Source organism: Ovis aries, chromosome 6 (assembly GCF_016772045.2).
Source record: "Ovis aries strain OAR_USU_Benz2616 breed Rambouillet chromosome 6, ARS-UI_Ramb_v3.0, whole genome shotgun sequence".
NCBI lineage: Eukaryota > Metazoa > Chordata > Mammalia > Artiodactyla > Bovidae > Ovis > Ovis aries.
In genome coordinates, this window is record NC_056059.1 from 84,971,135 (window position 1) to 84,981,460 (window position 10,326).

The 10,326-nt window shown below is 39.5% G+C and overlaps 1 long non-coding RNA gene across 1 annotated transcript; it reads left to right on the top strand.

Moving 5' to 3' along the window:
• Positions 1-1,436: 1,436 nt before the first annotated feature.
• LOC132659961 (uncharacterized) lies at positions 1,437-10,165 on the top strand. The gene is made up of 2 exons (XR_009601054.1): positions 1,437-2,131; positions 8,987-10,165. It is a non-coding gene; the product is annotated as an uncharacterized LOC132659961 (long non-coding RNA).
• Positions 10,166-10,326: the final 161 nt, after the last annotated feature.

Consider the following 10,326-nt stretch of genomic DNA (forward strand, 5'->3'; position numbering starts at 1 on the left):
GAGCTGTGTGTTCCCTCTGGTTCCATAGACCCCGCTTTTAGCCAGTAAAAGTGGCCTTGTACCACAGCCTTCCAGACATATCTGTCATTTTAGACATCCTGCTCCCAGCAGGCCTCTGCAGGATCCAAGATGGCTGAAAGAGCTGTATTTTAAGTTACCATTTTGGCCTTTGTTATGTTGAATATTTAAATATTTGTGATACTTGCATGTTTGACACTGTTGTAATTCTGTACTAGATCATGTTTATAATTTTATTAGTGTCAAAAGAAAACAAGAACTTCACTGTTGAATGATTTTTAAAACCTTTAGTTTACTGCTTTCGTATTCTCATTGGCATTTAGAATATTTTCCCATGTGCTCCCAATTAGTGTTTAGGTTGGTACAAAAGTAATTGTGGTTTTGCATTGAAATATATTCTTAAATAAATGTTATGTTTACATCATTTTAGCACATTTCTTTATGTTGTTGCTGAAGATTTATAGCTGTTTAATTTAGACTAGAGAAATGATATTAGACAAAAAGCAAATTCAAGCAATTTTCTAATCCGAGTTCAAAATGGCTTTTATGCGACAACCAGCTCTGGTTGGACCAAGAAGCTCCAAAACACTTCCCAAAGCCAAACTTGCACGCCCAAAAGGTCATGGTTACTGGTGGTCTGTTATCAGTCTGGTCCACTACAGCTTTCGGGATCCTGGCAAAACCATTACATCCAAGAAGTATGCTCAGCAGATCGATGAGCTGCACTGAAAAGGCCCAGTTCTTCTCCACAACAGTATCTGACCACTCAACCAGTGCTTCATAAGTTGAAAAAATTGGGCTATGAAATTTTGCCTCATCCACCGTATTTACCTGACCTCTTGCCAACTACCACCTCTTCAAGCATTTTACAACTTTTTGCAGGGAAAATGCTTCTACAACCAGCAGGAGGTAGAAAATGCTTTCCAAGAGTTCATTGAATCCTGAAGCATAGATTTTTGTGCTACAGGAATAAGCAAACTTGTTTCTCATTGGCAAAAATGTGTTGATTGCAGTGGTTCCTATTTTGATTAATAAAGATGTGTTTGAGTCTAGTTATAATGATTTAAAATTCACAGTCCAAAACCACAATTAACATTTGTACCAGCCTAATAGATAAATATTTTGTTCAGTTGCTCAGTTGTGTCTAGCTCTTCGTGACCCCATGGACTGCAGCACATCAGGCCTCCTTGTCCTTCACCATCTCTCGGAGCTTTCTCAAAAACTCATGTCCATTGAGTCGGTAATGCAATCCATTCATCTCGTTCTCTGTTGTCCCCTTCTCCTCCTGCCTTTCAGTCTTTCAAAAAAAGGATTTATTTTAAATCTCTGCAGTGGGGTTGAGAAGAACGAACACTTATGTATTAAGAAACCTGGATTCGGAATCAGCGTTGCCTTTGATTAAACCAACTGGTAATAAATTTCACTAACATTTTGTTTATGTTCATGAGTACATTTTACAGGTTAATACCAGTTTAGTTGCTCAGTCATGTCTGACTCTCTGCGACCTCATGGACTGCAGTATGCCAGGCCTCCCTGTCCATCACCAACTCCCGTAGTTTACTCAAACTCATGTCCATTGAGTCGGTCATGCCATCCAACCATTTCTTCTTCTGTCGTCCCCTTTTCCTCCCGCCTTCAATTTTTCCGAGCATCAGGATATATGTACATATATTTAATTCATTGACCCAGCCATCATAAAAAAATCTTGCTTTTTTCCATATCAGCTGTATTTTTTATCTCAATCCCTCCACTGAAGAACTGTGACCACTATCTTTTGCTTTAGAAAAAGCTTTGCTTGTCTCTTCATCTTCCTTTACTGCAGATTCTCTTTATTTCTCTTTGCCAGCACTTTGGCTGTCCTAAATTGCTAGTCTGATGGGATGACATGAACCTTGACCCTCAAACTACCTTACCCTTGTCAGTTCGTGATTATCACTAGCACTGAGTTCTACCCCCCTAAATTTTAGGCACCCTTCTGCATCCTCGGGCTTCCCAGGTGGTGATGCTGCCTGCTGCTGCTAATTCGCTTCAGTTGTGTCTGACTGACTGTGACCCCGGAGACGGCAGTCCACCAGGCTCCCCCGTCCCTGGGATTCTCGAGGCAAGAACACAAGTGGGTTGCCATTTTCTTCTCCAATGCATGAAAGTGAAAAGTGAAAGTGAAGTCTCAATTGTGTCTGACTCCTAGTGACCCCATGGGCTGCAGCCTACCTGCTCCTCCATCCATGGGATTTTCCAGGCAAGAGTACTGGAGTGGGTTGCCATTGCCTTCTCCGCAGGTGCTGCTAGTGGTTAAGAGCTTACCTGCCAATGCAGGAGATAGAAGAGACTTAGGTTTGATCCCTGGGTCAGGAAGATACCCTGGAGAAAGGTGTGGCAGCCTATTCAAGTATTCTTGCCTAGAGAATCTCTTGGACAGAGGACTTTGCTGGGCTATAGTCCATGAAGTTGCAAAGAGTCAGACATGACTGATAGACTTTAGCACACAGCATAGCACACTGCATCCTGAGTCTCAGATTAATCCCTTCTTTCCCTGTCATGTAACTATGATCCTATCTCCTGACCTGGATCAGGGTCCGTTGTCCACTCTAACAGTTACTATTTTCTTTGCCACCGAGTCATTGGTATGAAGAGTCCAAAATGAGATATTCATAGCTTTATGTTCATTGGTGAGTTTACTGTGACCCTTGATAGAACTGTCTTCACTACTGTACCCCCAGAAGCAGAACCTAGAAGAACCTGGGTATTGAGCATTTTCAGGCTTACTCCCCCAACCCAGGTTTCAAGAGTTCCCCATTTTTCTATCCAGACCCTGACTTTCGTAGGAAAACCGTTGAGGTGGTGAATTGAATCTTCTTTGTAGACTTCGATCTTTGCAATTATATTCTAAGTCTGGTTTTTTCAGCTGCGGAAGAAAGAGGCTAAACACCGCCAAGGAGAACTTCTGACTTGCACAACGTATTTTGATTTGATGTCTACTTAAACTGAGTTTGTCATTTACAAGACTTCTAAAACTTTTTGTTTGTTTTTTAAAAAAAACCCATGTCACCCTGTAAACTGTATTATTACCAGTAGTAATTTCCACATAGGCATTGTCTGGTGACTCAGATGGTAAAGAATCTGTAACGCAGGAGACCCAGGTTCCATTCCTGGGTCGGGAAGATCCCTTGGAAAAGGGAATGTTTACCCACTCCAGTATTCTTGCCTGGAGAATTCCATGGACAAATGAGCCTGGCAGGCTATGGTCCATGGGTTGCAAAGAGTTGGATATGACTGAGTAATTAATGCTTTCACAGTGTACTGTCCATAAATGAATACTTTTTATCTTCTCCACATACCTCACTGGTTGTATGATTCTTATAAATTGTAATGTTGCCAAATGCTAGGAGCTCTCAGTGTTGCACATATCATCAGGAGTGAGATTGTTATTGCTGGTTATCAATGAGTTAGCCAGTTCCCACATCTTACCGTGCAGGTCTGCTTTCTAGAGCCAGTTCTGGTACAGCCTGTCTCAATATATTCTCAGAAAACAGAGTCTGAGATAAGGATCAGAAAACAGAGTCTGAGATAAGGATCAGAAAGCAGTAGTTTATTTTGAGAAATCCTAGGGTACAGGAGTAGGGAACAGGAAAGGATGAGACAGGAAGCGAGAAAAGTTAGTACACATATTACGAAGCTAATGAGCAAGTGGAACCTAAGTCCACTGGGCCCCAGTAAGAAGCCATGTATAATACACTCACAAATGACCACCTGAACGATGGGAGAGGGCTCCTATTCAACATTCTGCTAGATTATGCTTGTGTGAGATGAGTTCCTTCAGCAGTTTCATGCAGTGGTGTTGAAGCTCTTTTGTAGAAAGTGAGAGATGTGTACTACCCAATTATAACTGCAGAAGCTCCTTGGCACAGCAAAAGCTAGTGAGCAAAATGGGTTAAAAAGGTAGGAGGTAGGACATAAGAGGTGTGAAATATACAAGAGCCCTCCCTTTTTCCTCATTTCATTTTGCAGTAATTATGAATGAAATATTTTTGACTGCCTTTGAGGTTACTAAATAAGGTTAAACTTTAGTTTTTAAAATTCTCATTTGTTCATTATGTTTGTTCTGGTATGTGTGTGTGCGTTGTGTGTGCTGGCCTTAATCTGCCATTTTATAAGCTATCCATAAATGTTTTCTGATCTTTGCTTGTCTCTTTGTATTTAAGAATGAGCAATAGATCAAATAAATCACTGGGATTGCTCTGTACCTGTAAAGGATTTGTTAACTGGCTTTGATTTTTATGCTGAGTGTGTATTAATTAGACATTACTCAGGGGACCCATACATGTCAGAATGAGAAAGGATTTACTTTGATGTGTTACACTGATTTTAGGTACTTTATTTCTCCCTGGACAATTTTTCAGTTTCTATACAAAAGAACTCTAATTTTGGGAGTTGTGGGGTAGGTAGAATGTAGAAACCACAGTATAACAGTCTAGCTATAGATTTTTCTATTCTCTAACTTTGTCTGCACCAGGATCCAATCCAGGTTCATAGATTGCATTTAGTTGTCATATCATCTTAGTCTTTCTTAATCTTAGATAATTAATCTTTTAATCTTAGCATTTAGTTGTCATGTCATTCAGTTTAGTTTCTCAGTCGTGTCTGACTCTGCAGCCCCATGAACCGCAGCACGCCAGGCCTTCTTGGCCATCACCAACTCCCAGAGTCCACCCAAACCCATGTCCATTGAGTTGAAGATGCCATTGAACCATCTCATCCTCTGTTGTTCCCTTCTCCTGCCTTCAATCTTTCCCAGCCTCGGGGTCTTTTCAAATGAGTCAGCTCTTCGCATCAGGTGGCCAAAGTATTGGAGTTTCAGCTTCAATATCAGTCCTTCCAATGAATACCCAGGACTGATCTTTAGGATGGACTGGTTGGATCTCCTTGCAATCCAGGGGACTCTCAAGTCTTCTCCAACACCTCAGTTCAGAAACATCAATTCTTCAGCGCTCAGCTTTCTTTATAGTCCAGCTCTCACATCCATACATGACCACTGGAAAAACCATAGCCTTGACTAGACGGATCTTTGTTGACAAAGTAGTCTCTGCTTTTGAATATGCTGTCTAGGTTGGTCATAACTTTCCTTCCAAGAAGTAAGCGTCTTTTAATTTCAGTCTGCAGTCACCATCTGCAATGACTTTGGAGCCCAGAAAAATAGTCAGCCACTGTTTCCACTGTTTCCCCATCTATTTGCCATGAAGTGATGGGACCAGATGCCATGATCTTAGTTTTCTGAATGTTGAGGTTTAAGCCAACTTTTTCACTCTCCTCTCTCACTTTCATCAAGAGGCTCTTTAGTTCTTCTTCACTTTCTGCCATAAGGGTGCTGTCATCTGCATATCTGAGGTTATTAATATTTCTCCTGGCAATCTTGATTCCAGCTTGTGCTTCCTCCAGCCCAGCGTTTCTTATGATGTACTCTGCATAGAAGTTAAATAAGCAGAGTGACCATATACAGCCTTGATGTACTCCTTTTCCTATGTGGAACCAGTCTATTGTTCCATGTCCAGTTTGAACTGTTGCTTCCTGACCTGCATACAGGTTTCTCAAGACGCAGGTCAGGTGGTCTGGTATTCCCATTTCTTTCAGAATTTTCTGCAGTTTATTGTGATCCACACAATCAAAGGCTTTGGCATAGTCAAAGCAGAAATGGATATTTTTCTGGAACTCTTTTCGATTACTTAAGATTATGTATATATTATTAAATATATATTCCAAACAAAAATTGATGTCATACTATTAATTTCAAACAAGAAGAATGAAAAATGAAAAGCAAAATGTGATAAACAATCATTTCTATGGGTAGAACTAACTGATTAAGAACATGTAAAAATTGTGATATTTTAATGTACTCTTGGAAACTGATAGATGAAGCAAACAAAAATTAGTATGAAACTTGATTGTTTTGGGAAAACAAGTTTCATCTGTTGAATTCTGTAGCTCCATATAGAGTATATACATTCTTTTCAAGAGTGCACACATGAAACATTTGATAAGATTGACCTTGGACAGGGTCACAAATGAAATCTCAACGAATTCTGAAGTATTTATAGAAACATCTCTGACTTGAATAAAATTTAAAAAATCATTAAAAGGGAATGTCTTATCTGAAAATGCTGTAATTTGAAAAGATACAATCACTGCAATATTCATAGCAGCACTATTTAGCAAAGACAAGCAACCTAAATGTCCACTGGTGGATGAATGGATGAAAAAGATGTGTTGTGTGCACGTGCGCACACACACACACGTAAATATAGTGGAATATTACTCAGCCATAAGTGCATGCATGCTCAGTCATATCCTACTCTTTGTGACCCCATCATCTGTAGCCTGCCAAGTTCCTAAGTCCATGGAATTTTCCGGGCAAGAATATTGGAGTGGGTTGCCATTTCCTACTCCAAGGGATCTTCCCAATCCAGGGGTTGAATCTAAGTCTTCTGAAGTGGCAGCGAGATTCTGTTACCACTGAACCACCTGGAAGGCCCCACTCAACCATAAAAAGAATGAAATAATGCCATTTGCAACAACATGGGTGGACCTCGAGATTATTGTACGAGGTGAAGTAAGTCAGGTAAATAGGATACTGTTTATATGTGGAATCTAAAAAAATAATACAAATTTACTTACAAAAACAAACAGACTCACAGAAAACAAATCTATGGTTACCAAAGTAGAAGTGAGGGAAAGGATAAATTAGGATTTGGGGATTAGCAGATACAAACTATAAACTGCTATATATAAAATAGATAATAACTAGGTCCTACTATATATAGCACAGGGAGCTGTATTCAATATCTTGTAATAAACTGTAATGGAAAAGAATATATATGTATATATATATAAATCACTTTGCTGTACACCAGAAATTAACATTGTAAATCAACTATTTCAATAAGTTGTTTTATTTAAAAAGCATGTTTAGACTGTTCAGAGATGAAAATGCAGGTAAGAATGGGTTGGGGTGGGAAGTTGACTATAAAAATTCTAGAAATCAGAAATATATTCATTGAGTATATGAACGATAATGGAACTGAGTGGATGAACAGAAAAATGAATATGATAAATTGTAGAGAGAATTAGTGAATTTTCTGTTTTTCTGACTGAACCTTAAGAGAGCCTCTAGATCTGAAGGCTCTAGGAGTTTTCAGTAAACTGATTAGAATATGTGTTTGTTTGCTAATACGTTACATCAGAGCTCTCCTGATTATCTGTGGTGCTTTTAAAGTTCTCATGTGTCTTAAGTGTTTTCCTGGCCATACTTACCCATCCTGTGCTACACTGCATTATTTGTAATCTGATTCAGTGTGTTTGCTTTCCTTTTTATTTCATTCTTTCCTGGCTCATGTAACTTGCATGTCCTCATTATGACTGATCAACCCAGCTCCAAAGCTCAACTTCTCTGACCTTGAATTTCTGGTTAATTTTTACCAGTTAATCTGTCTTTTGTGAATCTTGTTTCTTTGCCAGTCACTCTCAGTCATGGTCGTCCATGACTCTGGGATTCTAGATTTTTTGTTTTTACAAATGACAAATTGACCTTTCATACCTTCTCGAAGCCAAGGAAGAGTCAGTAGAAAAGCACCACAATAGAAAAGGAGTTCGGTACATACAAAAAAGAGTCTTGAATGGATAAAAAACAACAAACCAAAACTACCATACAAAAAAATGGGTGATCATGTTAATAGAGATTTGCCAGTTAAATCAATAAAATACTATATTTCTATATATTTAGCATTATTTGATTTAATATCCATCATAGAGGAGACCCCAATTACCTGGTCACTCTAGGGCTGGTTTGATGGATGTTTGAACAGATTGGTGATGAGTTCAGAGATGAAAGCTTATGTGGGCTTTTAGGGGAGGAAAACTTTCCTTCTCTTTTGGGTTCATTGTCTGATCTTATAATTAAATTTGCATAATACAGATAAACAAGGAAAAACATTTAATTTTGTATATATGAGAGCCCATAAAAATATGAGACTCAAAGAAATGACCAACCAGGCAGATTTTATACCTTTTAGACAAAGAATACCTTGATGAAGAATTGACAAGGTAAAGGGGTTTGCCCTTTGCATGGCAAATTCATGAAAAAGTAGCAAGTTTTGTTTAAATAGTCTTCTCAGCCCTAAATTCCTTATCTCTGTTGATAAGGATGCCTTCTACTCTCTTGGAATAGAGGGTAACTCCCTGGGCAATTTATTTCCTGCTATCAGTGGGGATAGAGGAAAGTCAGAGTATCCTTACATCAGTTTTCTCCTAAGTAACTTTACTTTCCTAAGTATTTAATTAAAAGTAACATGCCAAAGTGTCATAGTTTGGGATGGCATATTTGGCTTAGACTGAGCTAGCTATTACTTACATAGAAAATAGTCTATTCTACCATACATTTGAACAGTAAAGAAGTGACCACCAGGGGTGCTGCAGACCCAAGGGGACCTACTTTTATTCATGTTTGTCAGTTCTGTCTACTACCACTTTTATGAACTTCATTTTACAGACAAGCTGTGCCTTTTATTTGGCTTCCCAGGTGGCACAGTGGAAAAGAATCTGCCTGCCAATGCAGAAGGTACAGGTTCATTCCCTGGCTCAGGAAGATCCCCTGGAGAAGGAAATGGCAACCCACTCCAGTATTCTTGCTTAGGAAATCCCATGGTCAGAGGAACCTGGCAGACTACAGTCCTTTGGATCACAGAGTCGTACATAACTGAGCACCTACACATGCCTCTATTCACCTGAATTTTATTATGATGCTGGGCTTAAGGATGCAAAAACCTTTGGGATGTTAATGAATGAAAAATTTGAAGTACTATTTGTCTGTTATACCAATTTTCAATTTATTGTTTCAACTCCAAATTCAGCTTTGTGATTAGAGACATATCTTATTGTGTTTTGCTTTATTATTTATTTATTAATCTGTTTGCTGTAGGTTTGTCATACTACTAAGTCACTTCAGTCGTGTCCGACTCTGTGCGACCCCATAGATGGCAGCCCACCAGGCTCCACTGTCCATGGGATTCTCCAGGCAAGAACACTGGAGTGGGTTGCCAGTTCCTTCGCCAATGCATGAAAGTGAAAAGTGGAAGTGAAGTTGCTTAGTCGTCATCAGTTCAGTTCAGTCGCTCAGTCGTGTCCGACTCTTTGCGACCCCATGAATCGCAGCACACCAGGCCTCCCTGTCTATCACCAAATCCTGGAGTTCACCCAGACTCATGTCCATCGAGTCAGTGATGCCATCCAGCCATCTCATCCTCTGTCGTCCCCTTCTCCTGCCCCCAATCTCTCCCAGCATCAAAGTCTTTTCCAATGAGTCAACTCTTCGCATGAGGTGGCCAAAGTACTGGAGTTTCAGCTTCAGCGTCATTCCTTCCAAAGAAATCCCAGGGCTGATCTCCTTCAGAATGGACTGGTTGGATCTCCTTGCAGTCCAAGGGACTCTGAAGGGTCTTCTCCAACACTACGGTTCAGAGGCATCAATTCTTTGGCGCTCAGCCTTCTTCACAGTCCAACTCTCACATCCATACATGACTACTGGAAAAACCATAGCCTTGACTAGACGGACCTTAGTTGGCAAAGTAATGTCTGCTTTTGAATACGTTGTCTATGTTGGTCATAACTTTTCTTCCAAGGAGTAAGCATCTTTTAATTTCATGGCTGAAATCACCATCTGCAGTGATTTTGGCCTTAATTGTGTTGAATATGCTCAGTTGCTCAGTTGTGTCTGACTCTCTTTGCTACCCCCCAGACTGTAGCCTGCCAGGCTCCTCTGTTCATGGGACTTTCTCGGCATGACTGCTGAAGTAGGTTGCTATTTCTTCTTCTAGTGGATATTCCTGACCCAGTGTTCCATCCCGTGTGTCCTGTGTCTCCTGCATTGCAGGCTGATTTTTTATCTGTGAGTCACTGGGAAAGCCCCTATGTTGAAATATGTTTCCTCTGTGCCCACTTTGATGAGAGTTTTTGTCATGAATAGATACTGAATTTTATCACATTGGTGATATTTGTATGATTTTTACCTTGCCTTTCGTTACTGTAGTGTATCACATTGATTGACTTGCATATGTTGAACCATCTTTGTAATCTTAGAATAAATCCAAATTGATCATGGTGTGTGATTCTTTTTATGTGTAATTGAGTTCAGTTTGCTAATTTTTTTGTTAGCTAATATTTTAAAAGGATTTTTGCATCAATATTCATCAAAGATATTCACCTGTAATTTTATTTTTTATTGTAAAATTATACATAAATCAGCATTTTAAAAAGTAGAAT